We start from the raw sequence: 21,118 nt of genomic DNA, 5'->3' as shown, positions 1-21,118 counted from the left end.
CTCATGTTCTTCCACAATGTGTCCTTGACAATGCAGTCCTTTAAAGAGGGAGTCTATAACATCATATTCAATAGTGAAAAACTAAGACTTTTCCCCCTAAGATTAGGAACAAGACAAGGATGTCCACTCTCACCACTTTTATTCAACATACAACTGGAAGTCCTAGCAATCAGACAAGAAAAAGGAATAAAACGAATCCACATCAGTAAGGAAGAAGTAAAACTGTCACTCTTTGCAGACAACATGATACTCTATATAGATACTCTATATGATACTCTATATAGAAGAAGTAAAACTGTCACTCTTTGCAGACAACATGGTACCTTAGAGGGCACCTGCGTGGCTCAGTCAGTTAAGCGTCTGCCTTTGGCTCAGGTCATGATTCCAGGTCCTGGGATCAAGCCCCACGTCAGGCTCCCTGCTTGGCGGGAAGTCTGATTACTCCTCTCCCTCTGCCTGCTGCTCTCCTTGCTTGTGTGCTCTCTCTCTCTCTGTCAAATAAATAAATAAAATCTTTAAAAAAGAAAAGAAAAGAAAGCTCTATAGACTCTACCAAAAACTACTAGAACTGATAAATGAATTCAGTAAGGTCACAGGATACAAAAATCAATGTATAGAAATATGTGCATTTCTATACACTAATAATAAAGCAACAGAAAGAGAAATTAAGAAAGCAATCCCATTTACAGTTGCACCAAAAGTAATAAAGTACCTAGGGATAAACTTAACCAAGGAGGTGAAAGACCTATACTCTGAAAACTATAAAACACTGATGAAAGAAATTGAAGATGACACAAATAGAAAGATATTCCATGCTCGTGGATTAGAAGAACAAATATTGTTAAAATGTTCATACTATCCAAAGCAATCCATAAATTTAATACAATCCTTATCAAAATACCAACAGCATTTTTCACAGAACTAGAACAAATAATCCTAAAACTTGTATGGAACCATAAAAGATCCCCAATAGCCAAAACAATCTTGAAAAAGAAAGACAAAACTGGAGGTATCATAGTAGTAATCACAACAGTATGGCACTGGCACAAAAATAGACACATAGATCAATAGAACAGGATAGAAAGCCCAGAAACAAACCCACAATTATAATGATCAATTAATCTTTGACAAAGGACGCAAGAATATGCAATGGGAAAAAGTCTCTTCAACAAATGGTGTTGGGAAAACTGGACAGCAACATGCAGAAGAATGAAACTGGACCACTTTCTTATACCATACACAAAAAGAAACTCAAAATGGATTAAAGACCTAAACGTGAGACCTGAAATCATAAAAATCCTAGAAGAGAGCACAGGCAGTAATTTCTCTGACATCAGCCATAGCAACATTTTTCTAGATATGTCTCCTATGGCAAGGGAAAGAAAAGCGAAAATAAACTACTGGGATGACATCAAAATAGAAGGCTTCTGTGCAGTGAAGGAAACAATCAACAAAACTAAAAGGCAACCTACTGAATGGGAGAAGATTTTTGCAAATGACATATCTGGTAGAGGGTTAATACCCAAAGTATATAAAGAACTTATGTAACTCAACCCCCAAGTAATCCAATTACAAAATGGGCAGAAGACATGAACAGACATTTCTCTAAAGAAGACATCCGGATGGCCAACAGACACATGAAAAGACACTCAACATCACTCATCATCAGGGAAATGCAAATCAAAACTACAATGAGATATCACCTCATACCTGTCAGAATGGTTAAAATAAAAAACACAAGAAACAACAAGTGTTGGTGAGGATGTGGAGAAAAAGGAACACTTGTGCACTGTTGGTGGGAATACAAACTGGCACAGCTACTGTGGAAAATGGTATGGAGGTTCCTCAAAAAGTTAAAAACAGAACTACCCTAAAAATAGATTACTATGATCCAGTAATCACATTACTGGGTATGCACTCAAAAAATACAAAACCACTAATTGGAAAGAATATATATATCCCTATGTTTATAGCAGCATTATTTACAATAGGCAAACTATGCAGCCCAAGTGTCCACTGATACCTGAATGTATAAAGAAGATGTTATGTGTGTGTATATATATATACACATATATAATGAAATAGTATTTAACCATAAAAAAGAATGAAATCTTGCCATTTGCAAAAACATGGATGGAGCTAGAGAGTATAATAAGTGAAGTAAGTCAGTCAGAGAAAGACAAATACTGTATGATTTTATTCATATGTGAAATTTAAGAAACAAAACAAATAAGCAAAGGGAAAAAAAAGAGAGACAGAGAGACAAACCAAGAAATAAACTCTTAACTATAGAGAACAAACTGATGGTTACCAGAGGGGAGGCGGGTGGGGAGATGGGTGAAATAGAGGATGGAGATTAAGGAGTGCACTGGTTATGATGAGCACCGGGTGATATATAATATTGTTGAATCACTGTATTATACACCTAAAACTAATATAACACTGTATGTTAACTATATTGGAATTAAACTAAAAAACTTAATAAAATCCCAAAATAAAAAATAAAATAGAGTCTAATTTCCTTCCCCTTTTGTCTGGGTGGGCGTGTGTGCTTCAATTTATAAAGCATGGCAAAGCTAAGGCTATGTGACTTCAAAGGCTAGATCATAAAGGCCATGCATTTCTCTCAGCTTTGGTTGGGATTCTGATGCAGTCCAGCAACCCTGAGACTATGGTGCTAGGGAAGCCGTGTGTAGGCACTCAGGTCAATAGGTCCAGCCATCACTACTACTGCACAGTGGGTGAAACCATCTTGCGCCTTCCAAACCAGCACAGCCACTACCTGAATATCACTGAGGAACTGCCACAGGAACCAAAGAACTACTAGCTAAGCTTTACGTAGATTCTGATCCACAAACTTCATGGATGTAACAAAATGGTAGTTGTTTTATATGACTAAGTTTGGGTGGATTTATTATGCAGCATTATTAACCTGAATAGCAGTTGACTCTAAGGTGCAGCCAGGGTGAAGAACCAGCCTCTCATTCTGTGGCCATTTGCCTACATAACTATACCTGGTCTCCCCAAGCTAGCACAAGAGCTCCTGCCTATATTTCAGGACTCCGTACTGGGCCTCTTATCTCTAGCCAATTGCTTCTGCATAGAACAGTCCCAGAGGCCCTACTCTCACCCAGTTCCAGGTCCTGCTGTATGTATGGGCAGGCCTCACCTATAGCTCATGGGCCACTTGTAGCAATCACCATTGGAATGACCCCTGAGTGTGGCAAAGTTCCCATATGTCACATATGCCATCCCAGTCCACACAGCCAGTATTTCCCATGGGCCCAAGCTTCACAATGATCAGCAGTATATCTATTCCTAATAAAGTAATACAGGAAAACAGAAACCACATTTTTCCAAGTCTGAGTTCAGTGATGCTGAGACTTAGCAACTTGTAGACTCATTTTGAAGGGTTTTACCCTTCCTTTCAGAGGCTTTTTTCCATATACCCTTTCCCAAATACTTGCTGTTTCCTCAAACTGGTGGGAGATCTCTGGTAAGGCACTGAGACTTACCTAGGAATTTACATTGCTCTTTCTAAGGGAAGGCAAATCTTGAAATAAGATGTAGACAATATGGAGGCCTCCTGGAGTTTGGGCCCAAGTGTGCATTGTTTGTTAGAAAGGATTGAAAGGAGCTGATCCATGTCTCTGGGTGTAACCAATCATGCCTGGGCTGCTGCTCTGTGGAGTTTAGTTGTTTGTTTTTCCCTCACTTCCCCATTTCTCTTCCCTTCTAGACCTGATGCTGATAATCAGATTTCCAAGTTGGTCACGACTCCAGAAGTTTTACTGAGGTATGTGGTGATCTAAGCTTGTAGTCTTTGTTTCTTTCTTCATCAAAAAGCTCTGCAGTTAATGATGAACATTTTAGCAGCCACCTTATCAAATACGTGCTTCTGGAAGACAGCCTGTAATTGACAGGAGAGCTTGCCTGACAAAGGCCACAGATGTGGGCCTTTGCTAGCAACAATTGCAGTGACTTATCCTGTATGTCTTGAATAAAAGTTATATTTCAGTAAAACTTTATTTTATTTTTTAGAGGTTATTTATTTATTTATTTATTTGAGAGAGAAAGAGAGAGAGAGAGAGATCACACAAGTAAGGGGAGGCGCAGAGGGAGAGAATCTTCAAGCAGACTCCCCGCTGTGCGCAGAGCCCCATGCAGGGCTCAATCTCACAACCCTGAGATCATGACCTGAGCCGAAACCAAGAGTCAGACACTCAACTGACTGAGCCACCCAGGTGCCCCAAAACTTTATTTTAAAACCACAAAATCAATGGTTTGACTTTTCATCCAATCACCTAAAAAGTACTACAACATTATCCAGGAATAATGAACTTACATTTCAGAGACCGAACATGATATTGTTAAGAGTTGGTTAGGGGAGTGAAAGGGTTTTAACGATCTCTTCTTTTTTTTTTTTTTTTTAAGATTTTATTTATTTATTTGAGACAGAGAGAATGAGAGAGAGAGAGCACATGAGAGGGGAGAACGTCAGAGGGAGAAGCAGGCTCCCTGCTGAGCAGGGAGCCCGATGCGGGACTCGATCCAGGGACTCCAGGATCATGACCTGAGCCGAAGGCAGTCGCTTAACCAACTGAGCCACCCAGGCGCCCCTTAACGATCTCTTCTGATCTGTTCTTCTCTCAAAGCTGCTGCCAATAAGCTACCCCTTGAAGATACTAAAAGATCCTTTTCTGTTTTAAAAGAACACGTTTTATCAAGAATTATTATGAATATTTGAAGAAGACTTTAGTGCAGGATCTCCATCTTTTTTTCTCTCATTTTCCCCAGTAAAACATGCATTTCTATAATTAAAATTCTAGTCACAAGAAAAAAGAACCTAAGATAGACCTTGCTGTGCCAGCAACTAGGCAAAAAGGTATAATACTCTTTTGAGCTCCTAAGGTTACTTCAAGTAAAGAATAAAACTGTCAGGTAACATTCACAGGATAATTAAGGTGTGATTCCTATTGTGAGTCTAACATTTTAAAAGTTAAAAAAAAAAAAATCCTACATGGCTACCTGTTATTTCTCCAGGGATCACTCTGTCTCAGAAGCAATGTCTATGCATTGTTATAGGTTAAATATAGCTAAGAAACAGAGGCATCAGAATACACCCGACAAAGCCAGCTCCCTCAGTTTCATTAAAATTTTTTTTTTTCCATTGGAGATAACATCCATATCATAGGTGTCCAGCTAAATGAATTTTCACAAACTGAACACACCTGTTTCTCCAGTGCTCAGATTAAAACAAACAAACAAACAATATGAGCTGCCCCGAGAAGCCCCATTCTCTCACCCCAGGGGTAACCAAGATCCTAATTCTAACACCATTGATTAGTTTTGCCTGTTTTTGTACTTTCTATAAATGGAATCATACAGTATGTTCTCTTTTGTGTCTGGCTTCTTTCACGCCATGTCATGTCTGTGAGATTCATCCATATTGCTGCATGTAGTTATAGATGGTTCATTCTCTTTGTTGGCGGGTATTCCATTGTGTGAATACACCGCAATTTATTTATCCATTCTACAGCTGATGGACGTTTGGGTAGCTTCCAATCTGGGGCTATTACAAAGAGCCAGCTGCAGGAGTTTTTACACAGTGCCCAGGATTCCTGCTCATTTGAGTGAATGCTTCATGGAGGTCTTTGGAACAGCACCGGCCCCCAAACTCCTGACAGCATTGTCCGTCTTGTCCTTTGGCTGGCAGATGCAGACCTTAAAAGAGAAAGGCCACAGCTCCACCCCTGTGAAAACGGACTCTTGTTTTCATGAAAAAAAGTTTGTAAAAAAGACCAGCAACTGAGAACAGAAGTAAGTATTGTTTGCATTATCACAGAGGGTTGAGCAGCTGGCCACAGGGAATTTGGATCGGAGATAATAAGGTAACTTATCTTATTGAAACAGGATACAGGCTAACAATTCTTGAGCAAGGAATAGGGCATGCCTAGGGAAGTAGGAGATAGTATAAGCTGAGAGGCGAAATGCTGCCAAGAAAGCATAACTGAACCATCTCATCTCAATGGGGTACAAGTTTAAAACAAGGGCAAAAAGCCAAGATTCCTCGTAAACAAAATCACTAGCTTAACTCTTCCCTGAGAAAGCAGGGTTTGCATCTTGACTCTGAGTTGCCCTGGGGATGCTGCCCAAACTCTCTACAAGTTCTGCTTCTCCTCTGAAAGGAGGGGGTGATTGCCGCACCCTTGCCGGGCTGCGTGGGTCAAGGAGACTCTGTGGGTGAAAGTCCTGGCAACATTGAGCAGATGCTGATCTGATGCTGTGTTCCCTCTCGGCCCCCAAGTGCTGTGGTTTAGACAAAAGATCTAGAACGCATTGCTGAGAGCTCATTTGTTTAAATGGGCTAGAATGTGAATTGAAGGAAAGTCAGAAGATGGACGGCTGGTTCTTTTTGAAAATGCAGAAGAAAACAAGTGAGAAGACTGTATCGCTGTCAGTGCGGAGCAGAAGAGTGAGCAGAGGAGGTCAGGGTGCTTCCAAGGGGGCAGATGAGAGCTGAGAGGCCAGATCAAGGGCAGGAGAGGGCTGTGCATGGAGCAGTTTGCCCTTTTATTCTGCTTGGCCTCACTCTGTGCATATCCAACCCTGGTTACTAAGAGAAAAGCTTCTATAGTTGTTTGTATCTTAAAATATTCTTGCCTGTCCAGACAAACCCATCATCTTAGGTACTCGACGACTTGGCTAGGTTGTCAAAGTAAGGCCTAAGGTCACAACATTTAGGGTGGCTTCAGGCTGCCCCTGCCCAGAACTCTCTGTGTAGGCCCCAGGTTGGTGGTTCCAGTTTCATTTCTACTACAAGCGGTGATGACAAATTTGGATTTCAGGGTAAAAATACAAGGTAATCTTTGGAAATAAATGGCAGGCAACACAATGATGCTTTGAGGTCCTGGTGCCTAAAGTATCACAACTGTAGGACAGCTGTGCGTAGGCAGGTTTCCACCATGCCTGGAGACCCCTCACTGACCTTTATCAGTAGGGCAACAGCCCCAGCCCTGTAAGAGGCTGCAGGAGAGAAAGAGCAAGTGCTCTGGAGTCAAGCAGGAAAACCACTGCAGCTCAGTTGGTGTCCCACCCGAGCGTGGGCCTGAATGAAGCTCCTGTTGGAATCCCAGCCTCAGTCATGACACTTCACACTGAATCATGGATGTGATGTTTTCTGGTCCTCAGAGCTACTTATTTTTTTCCAACAGGAAAGAGATGAAGCGAATATCATTATACTCATTTTATAAATAAGCTCAAGCAAACCCAGAAATAATAGATGATTGGCCAATGTATGAGGAACCATAAGCCATAGGTCCAGGTTTCCTGCACGTGCTCACCAAACCACACCTTCCAGGACGAACATCAATCTCTGATACAGGCATATATGGCCACCTTTCAGGTTCTATATAACTAGACCCTGGATTGAGGGGTCACAGATAGTGGTGTTGCTGAAGCCAGGATGGGGGGGGGATGGTTAGCTTGTTACTTCCTACCTAAGAATGTTAGGTGAACGGATTTTTGAGAGATGCTTAGGTGGTAGAGACAACAGGAGTTGGTGACAAGCTGCTGGGGAAGAGGAAAGTGGAGATACCCCTAGGTTCCTGGTCTGTGGATCTGCATGGGTGTTGGCTCAATCACTGTGCCAACTAGCCCTGGAGGTCACCCTTGGTTACAGAGAATGACAAACCGGATTTCAGGAGTCATCAACTATTTCACGAACATAAAGTGTTATATGTGTCTGCACTCTATCAGATACAGACTCAGGTGAGGCTGGAGCAATTGGTAGGAGTAACTAATTCCCCCAAGAGCTGATGGATCTGCTTAAAAATCATCCATGGCTTCTCACTGCATTTGGAATCAAATTTGAATTCCTGCTCACAGTCTCCAAAACCACACAGGAGCTGGCCTCTGCAGACCTCCCCACTTTATCTCCCCATTCTCCCTCTTACCTCCAGCTTGTGTTCACCTCCAACCCCTTACCCTTTCAAGCTGGTTCCTATCTCAGGACCTGTGACTCTGAGGCAGGCCTGGAATCCTCGTCCTCAAAATCTTCAAATATCACCTCCTCAGAAAGGCCCTCCTCAACCAGCCTCTTGGGTCACTCTCTAGCCAATTTCCCTGGTATGTTTTTCTTCACAGCACTTAACATTATAAGAAACTATGGAATTTGTCAGCATGCATGTTAACCATTATCCCCAACCACATTTTATGTTCAGTGTTAGAAGGCAATAGCTGAGCAAGAGAACTGGCCCAGGGTCATCTTGGTGGGGATGGAAAGGAGTGAGCAGATTTATTTAAGAGATGTTTAAAAGACAGAACTGACAGGGTTTGTGGGTAAACTGGATAGGGAAAGTGAAGACCCCTTCTACGTCTGCATGGATGATTGTGCCAATCCCTGAACTGGGCTGCCCCAGAAGAGGGCCAGTTGTGCGTAAAAAACTATGAGTTGGGCTTCTCACTCACTGAGTTTGCGGTGCCTTTGAGGCATCCAGGATGTCCTACCAAGTGTGCAGCTGATACCTGGGTCTGGAGCTCAGCAGAGAGGTCTGAACTGGAGAAATGTGTTTGTGAGCTGCCTTTGTATGGCTGGCAATGGACACAGTGCTTGTGGATGAGATAGCCTGATAAGAATAGAAGAGGGAGACAGGAGGGGGCCTTGGAGCAAGCCCTGAGGAGTTCCTCAAGCAAAGAGCTGAGGGAGTGAGCTTGTAAAGGAACCAGAGGGGGTGAAAAAGGAAAACGAGGTCACAGTGGCTGGAGATGGAAGAGTATGTTGAGGTGTGGGTAGACTTCCTTGGCTCCCAAGTTGGATTCCTTGGGAGGGTTACCTCCAGCGCTGTCAGCCAGTGCCTGATACATAGATGTGTGTTGAACTGGATATCCAGGCTTTCTAAGTGATCTACTCACAGCCTTTACAAGAGCTAATTCACTTAGGCCTCACAAGGACCCTATCCATTACTCTCCTCCATTCTTCAGAGAAGGAACCAAGGTACACAGAGGGTAAATGACCTGCCCAAGTCACACAGCCAGTGAGTCTCAGGATTCAAACCCAGAGTCAGTGGTCTTTATCACCACATACATTAACACCCTCCCTCACTTCTTCTAGGCTCCTCTTTTGATAGCACTGATACAATATCAGATAATTTGCAATAGCCAAAATTCAACTTTAGTAACAAAAACATTAGTTCTGAATGCAAACATAAGGTATGGGCCAGTATCCTCTTAAGCATTTGGTTAAGATAATGATGCAATCTTGACTCCCCCCTCCCCCCCCCATCTCCCTAAAGAATTGCTTTGTCACCTTCAGAGGGAGTTCACAGCTCTAGGAGGCTTCGAAGAAGCTTCTGAGATCAGGATCCATACATAGGGACCCTGGGCCCTTCAGGCCTTCCCTCCCTCCCGGTAGTGGCAGGAACAGCGGAGCTAGAGTACACTGGAGCCACTGATGGTGAAATCAGCTTGGCCAGCCTGTGCTGCCACAGACATTAGTGCAGGGCGCCTTTCCACATCAGCTGAGCTTCTTGACCAGGGTCTAATTTGGGCCTGCTTCAGTTATGACCTGAGTAAGAAGATGGTCTAAGTAGAGAGTAGCTCAATGATTTTGTATGACCTTGAGAGTTCCTCTTCTTAACAAGCTGTCCCTCATCATCATTCAAATCATGCTCCCTTCCCTGTAATGTTGATAATCAACATTTCTTTGTTGCCATTGCCCTCACAATTTCAAAGAGTCTCTTTAAAAGTTTGAAAACCTGCATTTTAAATGAAAAAAAAATATTGATATGCAACCACTCGTGTCTTTCAAAAGACTAAACAGTAGTTTCTCTTTGGCTTCACAGAATCCCAGAGCAGTGAATCTGAGGATATATGTTAGTCACTTTGTATCCAAATAACACTGTATGATTTGGTGAAAAGCCATGTGTTTACTGTCATGAAATACAATGTGTCGAAAACATCAAATTGCTATTGTGCAGGCTCTTCTAATAGCCTATCAGAACTTCCTTCACTTCAGACATGACACACTGTAGGGTAGAACTTCCTATTTTAAAAAACCACATAAACTCTCCCACCCGTTCCCCTTCCAGCCCTTTAGCAATCTGATTATGTAGTACTTTTATTCTCCCGCTGCTATTGCCACCTTACCATCAAATGTTACCAAGCTCTAAAAAATGCATAGGAATATTCACTTCTGTTATTTTTCCTTGCTTTTAAGTTCATACATTCAGTATCTTCCCCAATGTGGCTCATTGCAATCATGATCTATCTGGAAGATATATTATTGCTCCATGATCAGAACTCAGAGGGAAACATGTTTGCCTTTGCATTGATGTGATTATTATGTGGATTTTGTAGTTTAAAAAGAAAACAACTAGATTCTGCAATGGTATTCTTTGTAGAAATCTGACCTTTGATGGGGCTGACTAATTTCAGCAACCAATTAATCTCACACTGATTACTCTGCTCATTCATTCTCAGCAAACTGTAAGCAAAACTTCCAAGAAGAATGACTGACCCTCTCACCTGGGCTCAGCCTGGCTTTCCACCCTTCCTTTGGATTTATGTTCTTGATGATGATTCTCAACTACAAGTCTGATTTGATCACCCCTGCTCTCATAGTATCAGTCTGAAGGGCTGTGGAAGCAGAGGGCCTGGACTCACATTCTTGCTCTATAGTCAGCCATCTAAACCAGACACTTTTGTGGAGGGGCTTCCTTTACTTCCCCCTCTCCTCCATCTGTGCCCCCACCCCATCCCTGCTGCCCCAGCCAATCTATCGCCAAGTCCTGTCAGTTCTGCCTCTTAAATGTACTCAACTCTACCGGCTTCTATTCCTGGCTGTCACACCCTGGCTCAACCTCCATCACCCTTAGCCTCATAATAGTCTCTGAAGTGGTCTCCCTGCCTCCAAATATGGGGTCAATCCATATAAGAGCTCTTTTAAAAATGCAGAATTGACTACAGCACCCTATCTCCTTATTACCCTGAAGCCCTGCTCCATGACACGACCCTGGCTCTGCTGCCTTTCCAGGCTTGTCTCCCTCACGTCCACCATCTCAGACAGCCATCTCACACAGCTTGAGACCAGCACATACACTGTGTTAGTTCACTTCCTCTCAGGATGTCTCTTGAATTACTTCGGAGGGACCTCTCTCCGTCCCTCTTTGCCCAATTCCTGATTATCCCCAGTGCAGAGGCTTCTAGAAGCCTGCTCTGCATCCGTGCCCTGTACCCCATCTTATATATTTCCCCAGGTCCAACAAATGCCTATCTCTTGAGCTCCCTGAACATTCTACACTTGATGGAATTTCTCTGAGTCTGCCTCCTCTGCCAGCCCAATGTCCTTGTGGGTAGGGACAATGTGTGTCTGTGTGTGTGTGTGTTTTCTTCTGTATCTCCTGCTCAGTACAGAATCTGTCATAAAGTAGGCATTCAGTAAATATTTGTTGGCTGGTGATGGGGTTGGGGTTCAAGGCATTACTTAGGGTACTGGACTTCCATCTATATCCCATAAAAAGTTCCATTTAGGTTTCCCCAAATATTTGATTCAAATTTTATTTTTAAAAGAGTGTTAAATTATTTTTCATACTTCAGCATAGTAGATTCACATACGTTATTTACAAATATGTGACACACTGCAGATCAACAGGCTAAGTGTGTTGCAAAGATAAATCATTTTTGTAAAGACTCTGAATAAATCTTCTGTCATTTGCTGGTACCTTAAATTCCAAGGTTATAAGGCTGGTTATTTTTAAAACTGTTACAGTTTACAACAATTTATTTGTGTGAATTAGGAATTTCTTATTACAATGTGACCAAAGCAAATGGCAGAAATAAACTAAAGCCTGAAGCTGGTATCAGATTGCAATGGTTCCCCATAACCACAATTTCTTTTTTTTTTTTTAAGATTTTATTTTTAACTAATCTCTACACCAAACGTGGGACTCGAACTTTCAACCCCAAGATCAAGAGTCACACCCTCCACCAATGGAGCCAACCAGGCGTCACCATCACCACAATTTCTATTTTTTTTCCATTTATTAAAGCAACCTATAATTCTCATTGGCTGGCTTTACAATGTGCGAGTACAATAAGTTTGAAGTTATAATGGAGATGTGTATACTGATGAAATGTACCGTTAGCCCCCTGATATTTTAGGGATTTCTCTAAGATGTTTGAAATATGCGCCTGGCCATTTCTTTAAAAGTTTGAAAACTACTGGCCAAGGGGAAGCAGGGTCCTGAGGCTGAGGCTGCCCAGAGATTTAGCACTCAGTTCCCAAGAAAACAAGGCAACTTCTAGGGACTGGACCCGGGAGGGCAATGGAAGAACTAGGGAGCTGGGAAGAACATTTCTGAGTTTTGTAAGGAACAGGGAAGAGCAGGAAGCAGCTCTGTGTCCCCTCTTCACATCAAGGATCCAAAGGTCTGCAGGTCAGTCCCACTGCCTACTTCACAACAGAGCCCTCCCTGCGCTGCTGGTGGGAAAGTCCTGGAGGAACAGATTCTCATGTGCCTGTGTGCTAGTCTCTGGATGGAGAGTCCCTGTCCCTGCAAATCTGCAAGGGGAATTCTGAAGGGACAGAAGTGAGGGGAAATAGGCCTCAGGCTTTTTACAGGAACCTGGAAGAGCTAAACAAGGAGGCACAGTCCAGGGGCTGCCAGTATTAGGGGCAGCACAAAGGTCCCTTCCTTCTCTTTCCTCCAGATAGCGCGTCAAACCAGTGGTATGGGTTAGCTGTCCGACTGGGCTTTGTGTGCCCTTCCCCTGGTCCCTGCGAGTTTCCTTCTAACTCATTTAACAGATGTAAATTGGGTACAACATGCTGTGCCGGGTCCTCCTTTCTGGGCTTTCTATAACCATGCTTGCCCAGGGCTCCCTAAATCCCACCCTGAATAAATCTTCTCCCTGATTCTGTTTTCCCCTCAACCTACTGTCCTATCTCATCCCCTGCCTTTCATACTGAAACTTCTTGAAAATAAGGATTCTCTGCCCGTAGACCATCATGTCACACTCCCCCAACCCCACTGTACCTGGTTTTCCCCTGCTGCACGAACGGTATCATTCCCTCAAAGGTCATTAGTGACTTCCTTATGCTAAAATCCAGCACCTTCCTGTAAGGCCTCCACCCTCACTGACAACCCGCAACCACTCCTTGAGATACCCTTTGCTTTTGTGACTTTGCTTCCTGCTCTCCCTCCACCTCCTTGACCACTTCTAGCTTGTCTCCAAGGACTTCAATACCTCTTCTTGTTCTTCTCAAGGAAGATGGTTATGTTTGCCAGGGCTGCTGTAACAAGGTATGACAGACTGGGGGGCTGAAAAAACAGAAATTTATTTTCTCACAGCCTCGGAAGACGGGGTCTGAGAACAGATGTTGGCAGTGAGGGTTCTCCCCAGGCCTCCTTCTTTCCTTGGCATGGCCATGGTCATCTTCTCGCCGTGTCCTTGCATGTTTCCTCCTCTGTGTTTTTCTGGCCCCTAATCTCTTCTTAGGAGGACCAGTGTTACTGGATTAGGTCCCACCCTGATGACCTCATTTTAACTCAGTTGCCTCTGTAAAGGCTCTGACTCCAAATACAGTCACATTCTGAGGTACTGGGGGGTCAGGACCTCAACACACAAATGCTGGGGAGGAACACAATTTAACCCACAGCAAAAGTCTTCCAGATAAGGTTCTTGACCTTTTTAAATGCTTCTTTCCTACACCCATTTCTAAAGCTTCATATATTATTATTCAGTGAATGCTTTTATCAATTTCATTCTTAATTAAAAAAATGTATCTCATTAAAATAAAGTGGAGCAATCCTTTAGTGTTTGAAGAAAAGGTTAATAAGAGGATATGATTTGGGACGACTGCGTGGCTCAGTTGTTAAGCATCTGCCTTCAGCTCAGGTCATGATCCCAAGGTCCTGGGATCGAGCCCCACATTGGGCTCCCTGCTCAGCCGGGAGCCTGCTTCTCCCTCTCCCCGCTGCTCCCCCTGCTTGTGCTCTCTCTCTGACAAATAAATAAAATCTTTCAAAAAAAAATAAGAGGATATGATTTTCAAGTAAATACTTATATCTCAAAGTTGTTTGCTGAGCTCTGATATCAAATTCCCACCAAGTTTTCAGACAGCTCCCCTTGATGGCTGGTACGTCACACACGGTGTTCTCTCCACAAATGCCATTCTCACTCCTTAACCCTCATCTGTTGGCCAAAATTCCCCAAGACTTTTTCAATGACTTCTCTCCCCTGCTTCACCCCATACCCAAACATTTTGTCCATTCTATATGTCCCTCCCTCAACACTGGTTATGTAATTTTTGAGACCCAGTTCAAAATTTGTAGGGCTCTTTGTTCAAAATCTATCCAGAGTTTCAAGACAGTGACAGCAGAGCATTAAACCAAGCACAGGGCCCTCAGAGCATGGTCTTATGTGACTGTGAGGGTCGCACGTCCTTGAAGCTGGCCCTGCCCCTCCATTATCCCTCCCACATCACCCTGCACTCCACTCCCATTGATGCCTTGGATTTCCACACTGGCCTCCTGTGACCCCACATCCATCTCACCTTCTCCATCCCACCCCATCTGCCCGAAAACTCCTACTCTATGACATCTGCACCAGGTATCCTCTGCTCAAAGCCTTTGGTATTTCTTCATTTCCTACCAAACTGGGCACAGCCCCTTCAGGCCAGCATGCTAGGCCCTGACTTCCTGACTTGACTCCTACTCACGCCTCCCTGACACGAAGCTTGAGGCAAATGTTCTAGTCACTCTCCTTGGACTGTTCTCCATATAGCTTGATCTCCAAGCCTTGTGTTTCTGAAATCCTACCTTCTCCATCTGTGCCATCAGAACCACTCCGAAGATTAAGACCTACCTCTTTCAAGAAGTGTTTTCTGGGTCTGGTCTCTTCTTTCTGGTTAGGCCCACATGTTCAGGTGTGTGGTAAGCACTTACTGCACATTGCTCCTTGCCAAGGGCTTGTGTGCTTTTATCCTTCAAACCTCCCATACCCCCAGAGGCAGGTTCTATCACCCTGCCCTGGGGGCGCTTAGAGGGGCTGGCTGTGTTGTACAAGGTCGCTTGCATGGTGGTGGACCAGGGTTCAAACCCAACAGTCTGGCTCAGAGTCTGTGCCTGTCTTGTGTCTTGTGTGGCTGGTATTTGTGTATTTCTTCTATATTCACACTAGACAATGAGCCCTTTGATGAAAATAGATCTTTTTCATCTTCGTTTTCCTTAAGGCACTTCCTTTGTCTCCATGTTCAGCCCATGTTGTTTATGTGACGGAGCAGGAAGTTTTGAAACACTGGGTTAGCCCAGGAAGATGCAATGACCAAATATATTACCTTACATTTCCAAATACTCAGCCAATTAAGGATTCTTTGGAGTGACAACGACCCTTTTCAAAAGCAATGTACTTTGGGGACCATTCAGGAAATATATATTTGCCAATCACACTTAACTTATGAATTGGTAGATTCAACTCTGCATTGGCCTGCCTTCCTTCCTTCTGAGAGTCATCTGAGTGGATCTTTGATCGGATGGAGGCAGTCTAGCTCCCCCACCTTTGCCCTGTTGTTTGGTTTTGTATTAACCTATGCCTCCACCTCAAATCCCCCCGACTGCAGGCAAGGTTTTCAGAGGGAAAGGGAGGAAGCTGGATTTCTTAGTCTCCCACCATTCCTTTTCTTCTAAGTGGCAATGAGGGAGCCCGCTTCTTTCAGAACTTCTGCAGGGTCCAAATGCACGTGGTTCTTTTCTCTCCCTTTCCTGCCCAAGAACCAGTGATGCAGAGTGAAAACTGAGGGAGGTTTTAGAGAGAGGGACACATGGTCAGCAAAAAGAGAACAAGGGAAAAAACAGATTACAAAGCAGTATGTGTAATATGATCTCATTCTTATATTTTTATATTTGAATAAATGTGTGTGTTACACTTTACCCATAGACATTTGAGAAAATATGTCTTGTAAAAAGGAAGACATACCTGGGTGGCTCAGTCGGCTGAGTGTCCAACTCTTGATTTTGGCTCAGTTCATGATCTCAGGGTCTTGAGACTGAGCCTCGTGTCGGGATCTGTGCTCAGTGTGAAGTCTGCTCATCCCTCTCGCTCTGCTCCTCCCCCCACTTGCATTCTCTCTCTCTAAAATAAATAAATAAGATATTTTTAAAATAATAAATAAATAAATAAATAAATAAGACATACTTTTCAAAGATATTCACCAAAATGTTTTCAGTGGTTGTACCAGAGTAGTGAATCTTGGATGCAACTGTCTTAGTTTTTTAAAAATGTATTTTAGGGGCACCTGGCTGGCTCAGTCAGTATAGCACGTGACTCTTAATCTCAAGGTCTGAGTTCAAGCCCCAAGTTGGGCATGGAGCCTACTTAAAAAATAAATAAATAAAAACTGTATTTTAAAATTTTTTCTATGGTTAAGTGTTACTTGGGATGTATGTGTTTTGTATTGAGTTGGAACTTTAGAAGCATGTGACAAGTAGCCTTCACTCTTGCGCCCAACTCCTCACCTCATGCAATTCCCACTCTGGATACTGTTGGGAGAAACAGGAGGAACTAGATGCCACCCAAGGTCCTTTGCTTGTGGTCTACAGGCATGTGAGTGCCTTCCCTGGGCAGAAACTTGGTCAGAAACACACCACTTCCCCTTCAAGCGGGAATTCCAGGGCTAAGATGGTGATGTGATTTGACCCAAGAGGGTGTAACAAGCCCGGACGAAAAGGGAATTGAGCAGAGCTCTCCTGATTCACCGTCTTGTATGTTCACCACAGTGCTCTACTTCCTGGGGTTGCTTTTTGCCACACCTGGGGCCAGGTGTCAGCCTAGAGCTCACTGGTGGTTCCCTTCTTAGGACCATGTGAGGTAGGGACAGAGAATGATGACTCATATGGGGTCCTTCCACCCTGCCAGCTGATGCCCCCTCTCTGTCCCTCTTGCCCCTCTACTTCAAAAGTGCATCACTTGCCCTGTTCCTAACCTCTTCTCAACCTACTGCAACCTGCACACCATAAGCTAGCATGTTGTTGGCATTCTAGAAATGCTGGTTGAGTGACCAGATCCTCACATGCTCTGTACTCTAACCTGATTCCATGTTGCCCTCAGCTCTGCTTAGACACAGATCTCTTAGTAACTCTAGCCCCCTCTCACCCCTTTGCTGGAAATCCAGCCTAAGGGAACAGAAAGAATATAACTTCAAACAATACCTTATTTCTCTACCTCAACATTCCCCAGCTTCAGATAATAGGAATGGGGGAGAAAATGCATGAACACAATGAAATCAAGCCAAGAATGTCTGAAAAGTGGGACACCGTGTCCTATTTGTCCCTGACACCACCATCAGAACTGAAATCTGACTGGGTCCATTCTCTTGCCACTCATCTGGCCTGGACTCCTCTCCCTCCCACTGGCTCTGTCCCGCCCTTCTCCATAAAGCCTTCTCAGCCCATGTGAGCCCACAAAAGCTACTTGTGACAGTGCTTTATTATGAATTCACTGTTCATCTGTTTATATCTTATCTCCTCCCAGATACAAAGCTCTTTGAGGACTGAAATCGTATTTCTGGATATAGCAAAGTGCCCTGGTCTTGGGACTGAGATCTGGGCAAAATGCCTGGCTCAACCCCGTGGTGGTTATAAGACCACAGGTAAATTGCTTGAACTGCTTCGAGGCTTGGTTATCTCATCTGTCAGTTAGGCAACAATAGTCTCTACCTAATAGGACTGGTGAAAAGATGAAATGAGACAATACATTTAAGAGTTCTGGTAATTTAGTTATTTTCCCAACATTTAACATCTTGCCATCCTTCCCAATACCTAGTGCAAGGCCTTTCATGTAAATGTTCAACAAACATTTTATTGATTGATTGACAGACGGTGAGTTACACTCCATTCCTTCCTGAATCTCCTCTGTGTATCTCAGAGGGTTGGCCCATAGGAATATACTATACTATACTTTGATAGCCACAAGAAATTAGAGATGAGGGGCGCCTGGGTGGCTCAGTCAAGCGTCTGCCTTCGGCTCTGGTCATGATCCCAGCGTCCTGGGATGGAGCCCTGCATTGGGCTCCCTGCTCTGTGGGGAGCCTGCTTCTCCCTCTCCCACTCCCCTTGCTTGTGTCCCTTCTCTCCCTGTGTCTCTCTCTGTCAAATGAATAAATAAAATCTTTAAAAAAAAAAAAGAAATTAGAGATAAGTATTATGGATTTTTATTTCAAAATCCATCTATAAAATAGTCTAAGTATCTTTTTGTTTCATAAGTTTCCTACACCCAGAGAAAAATAACATGTTTGAGAAAAAGTCTATGCCAACCAGTCCTAATGGAGTAGGACTTATATGAGCAATTAGTATTCTCTTCCACAAAAGAGCTTTAATGTGATCTATCCATTAGAAAGTAGGTGTAAAGGTCAGGGATTTGGCCAGAAATAGATGGTATACTTAAAAGGGGTAACTGAAAAGAGTTTGTTAAGTTTTTTTTTTTTTTTTTACAAAGGGTTGTGAGAGACCAAAAAGGAATGGTGAAATAGTCCGTGTTACAACAATGGGGATCTTATGTTCTGCTAGATCTAAAGGCACAAAAGGAAGGAAAAGTTACTGGTAACAGAAAGAGCTACCTGTTACAGAAGGCCACCTGACACATGCTGAGGTCTCCACTAGAGGAACACAGATCTGCAGAAAGGGAACTGGTGGAACCAATACCCCAACTTTCCTTTCTGCCTGTCCTCCAATATCCTACTGGGGCTTCAACCCAGCCAAAAGCCAAAGGGCAAGGGGCTATGTTGGTAGCCCATTGAGGTTAGCCCCCTGAACACAGAGTTGGGTGGACAGTGGATCTTGAAGGCAAATTGAGAATATCCAGCATGATAGGAAAAGAGAAAGAGAAGTCAAGGGAAATTACAGTAAATAAAAATAATAACAAAAATGGATGTTAGAAATAAATCCAAATAACTAATTTTAGTAATCACAATAAATGTAAATAGATGAAAGAGATTCTTAGATTGGAAAAACAAAAAGACAGTCCACCACAATTTCGATTTAAAGGAGGCATATCTCAAGCAAAAGATACTGACAGGTGGAAAACAGAAAAAGATACATCATGTAAAGATTAATGAAAGGAGGGCTTCTCTAGTAATACTAATATCAAACATGACAGAATTTAAGGTGATAATTTTTAATGTAAGTGAAGAAACCAAAATAACAAGAGGATATAAAAATCATGAAATCATACCTACTTAATAATATAATCTTAAAACATACAAAGTTAAAATTGATGGATTTACATGAGGAAACTTGACAAATCTACAATCATAGCAGAAAATTTTAAAGCCTATCTCTCAGAACCTGACAGAAAAAGCAGACTAACAGTTATAAGAAAATTAAGGCTCCCCAAATTTGAACAAAACATTTAAAAATGGCTAACTCTAGGAGGTAACATACAGGCTCCTGCACCTGTCAAACAAACAACACACGTTTTTGTTCAAGCACAAATGGAACATTTTCACATCTGATCACACTAGGCCACAAAAGAAGTCTCAAATAGTTTCAATGAATCAATATCATAGTGACTATGGTCTCTGAAAGCAATGCAATATTAGTGATTATTAGAAATCAATAAGAAGATATCCAAACCACTCCTCCCATGTATTTTGAAACTAAATGGCATGCTTCTCATACTTCTAAATAGTTCATAATTTAATGATGATAATTTCAAGAGAAATTATAAAACATTTAAAACTAATAGTTATAAAAACCCAAAATATCAACTCTTTTGGAATGCAGGTAAAGAAGTACTTACAGGGAAAATCAAAGCCTTAAATACATCTCTTAGAAAACAAAAAGACTGTAAACTATGAGCTGGGAGTTAAACACATGAAGAACAGTGAATTTAGTATCTGTCTTAAATACAATGACATATATTTGTACATTTTCATCTAATAAATTTATAAGCTCTTTTTTTGTGCTATAGCTGTTTTGCTTCCTCAGTGCTTGGCACATATTAGGTGCTCAATAAATGCCTGGGTGAGTGAATACCCAAGAAATTTCCTATTTTCTAGTAATCACATTAGAAAAATGTAAAAATATGGAGCGCCTGGGTGGCTCAGTTGGTTAAGCATCAGCCTTCGGCTCGGGTCATGATCTCCAGGTCCCGAGATCAAGCCCCATATCGGGCTCCCAGCTCAGCAGGGAGTCTTCTTCTCCCTCTCCCTCTGCCTCTCCCCTGCTTGTGCTCTCTCTGCCTCTCTCTCTCTCAAATGAATAAATAAAATCTTAAAAATAAAATGTGAAAACATATAAAACAGGTAAAACTAATTTTAATATTTTATTGAATTCATTGTATCCAACATATTGTCATTTTAACAATAATCAATATAAAAAATTACTAAGCCTTAGAAAGTCAGTGTGTATTTCGCACTTAAAGCTGATCTCAATGCAGATGCTAAATTTTCATCAGAGACACTTGATTGGTTTTTAGATTTCATAAAATTTAACAAATTTAAAAAGTATGTTCACATACCAAAGTTGTTTGATACTTACTTAAAAGTTTTCCAATAACTGAATTGTCAGCTTTTAAATTTAAATATTAAAATTAAATAAAATTTAAAAATTCAGTTCTTCAGTCATACTGGGCACATTTTAAGCACCCAACAGCCTCATGTGGCTACCTAGAGGCTATAGTATTAGACAGTGTAGTCCTTGTCCATGAAGATATTCATGGAGCAAAAAACTGCCTTTTCCAAACTATTCCTCCTTGCCTTGTCTGCTGGCCTATGTTAGGTTAAAGAACTTTCCATTCTGACCTCAATATAAAGCAACTTTCCTGCCTAAGCTACTATGTAAGAAGTAAACTAGCTCTGGACTATCAAAGCAGCACCTCTTCTAATAGCCCATGAAAATTTCTATTCAACAATAGCACTAATCACATTACATTCTTTCTTTGTCAAGATCAGTAAACTACACTTCAAAAAATATTAAAACCTTATGTAATGGAAGCAGTAGGGTAGTTTGCAAGTGAATTCACAGCACTAGATTTCAGAGGACCTCAGCAAGAAAGTGGTGAGAATTCCCTGGGTCCATTCTCTCCCCAATCTCCAAATTGACTGCCTCTGGGAACAAAGTGG

At 42.3% G+C, this 21,118-nt stretch overlaps 1 protein-coding gene across 2 annotated transcripts in view; it reads right to left on the bottom strand.

The window, feature by feature from the left end:
* Positions 1–21,118, bottom strand: part of RFX8 (regulatory factor X8) — a 249,380-nt gene that overhangs the window by 191,432 nt on the left and 36,830 nt on the right. Inside the window, exons 4-5 of one of the 2 annotated variants that reach the window (XM_078056781.1) lie at positions 15,976–16,131; positions 324–491 (exon numbers count right to left, since the gene is read on the bottom strand). The gene's annotated coding sequence lies outside the window, so the exon portion shown is untranslated. The remainder of the gene's footprint in view (positions 1–323; positions 492–15,975; positions 16,132–21,118) is intronic. The other variant, XM_078056780.1, reaches the window with a different exon arrangement.

Source organism: Halichoerus grypus, chromosome 10 (assembly GCF_964656455.1).
Source record: "Halichoerus grypus chromosome 10, mHalGry1.hap1.1, whole genome shotgun sequence".
In the NCBI taxonomy this organism is placed as follows: Eukaryota; Metazoa; Chordata; class Mammalia; order Carnivora; family Phocidae; genus Halichoerus; species Halichoerus grypus.
The sequence above is the reverse complement of the archived record's forward strand: the minus strand, read 5'-3'. Positions and strand labels throughout refer to the sequence as shown.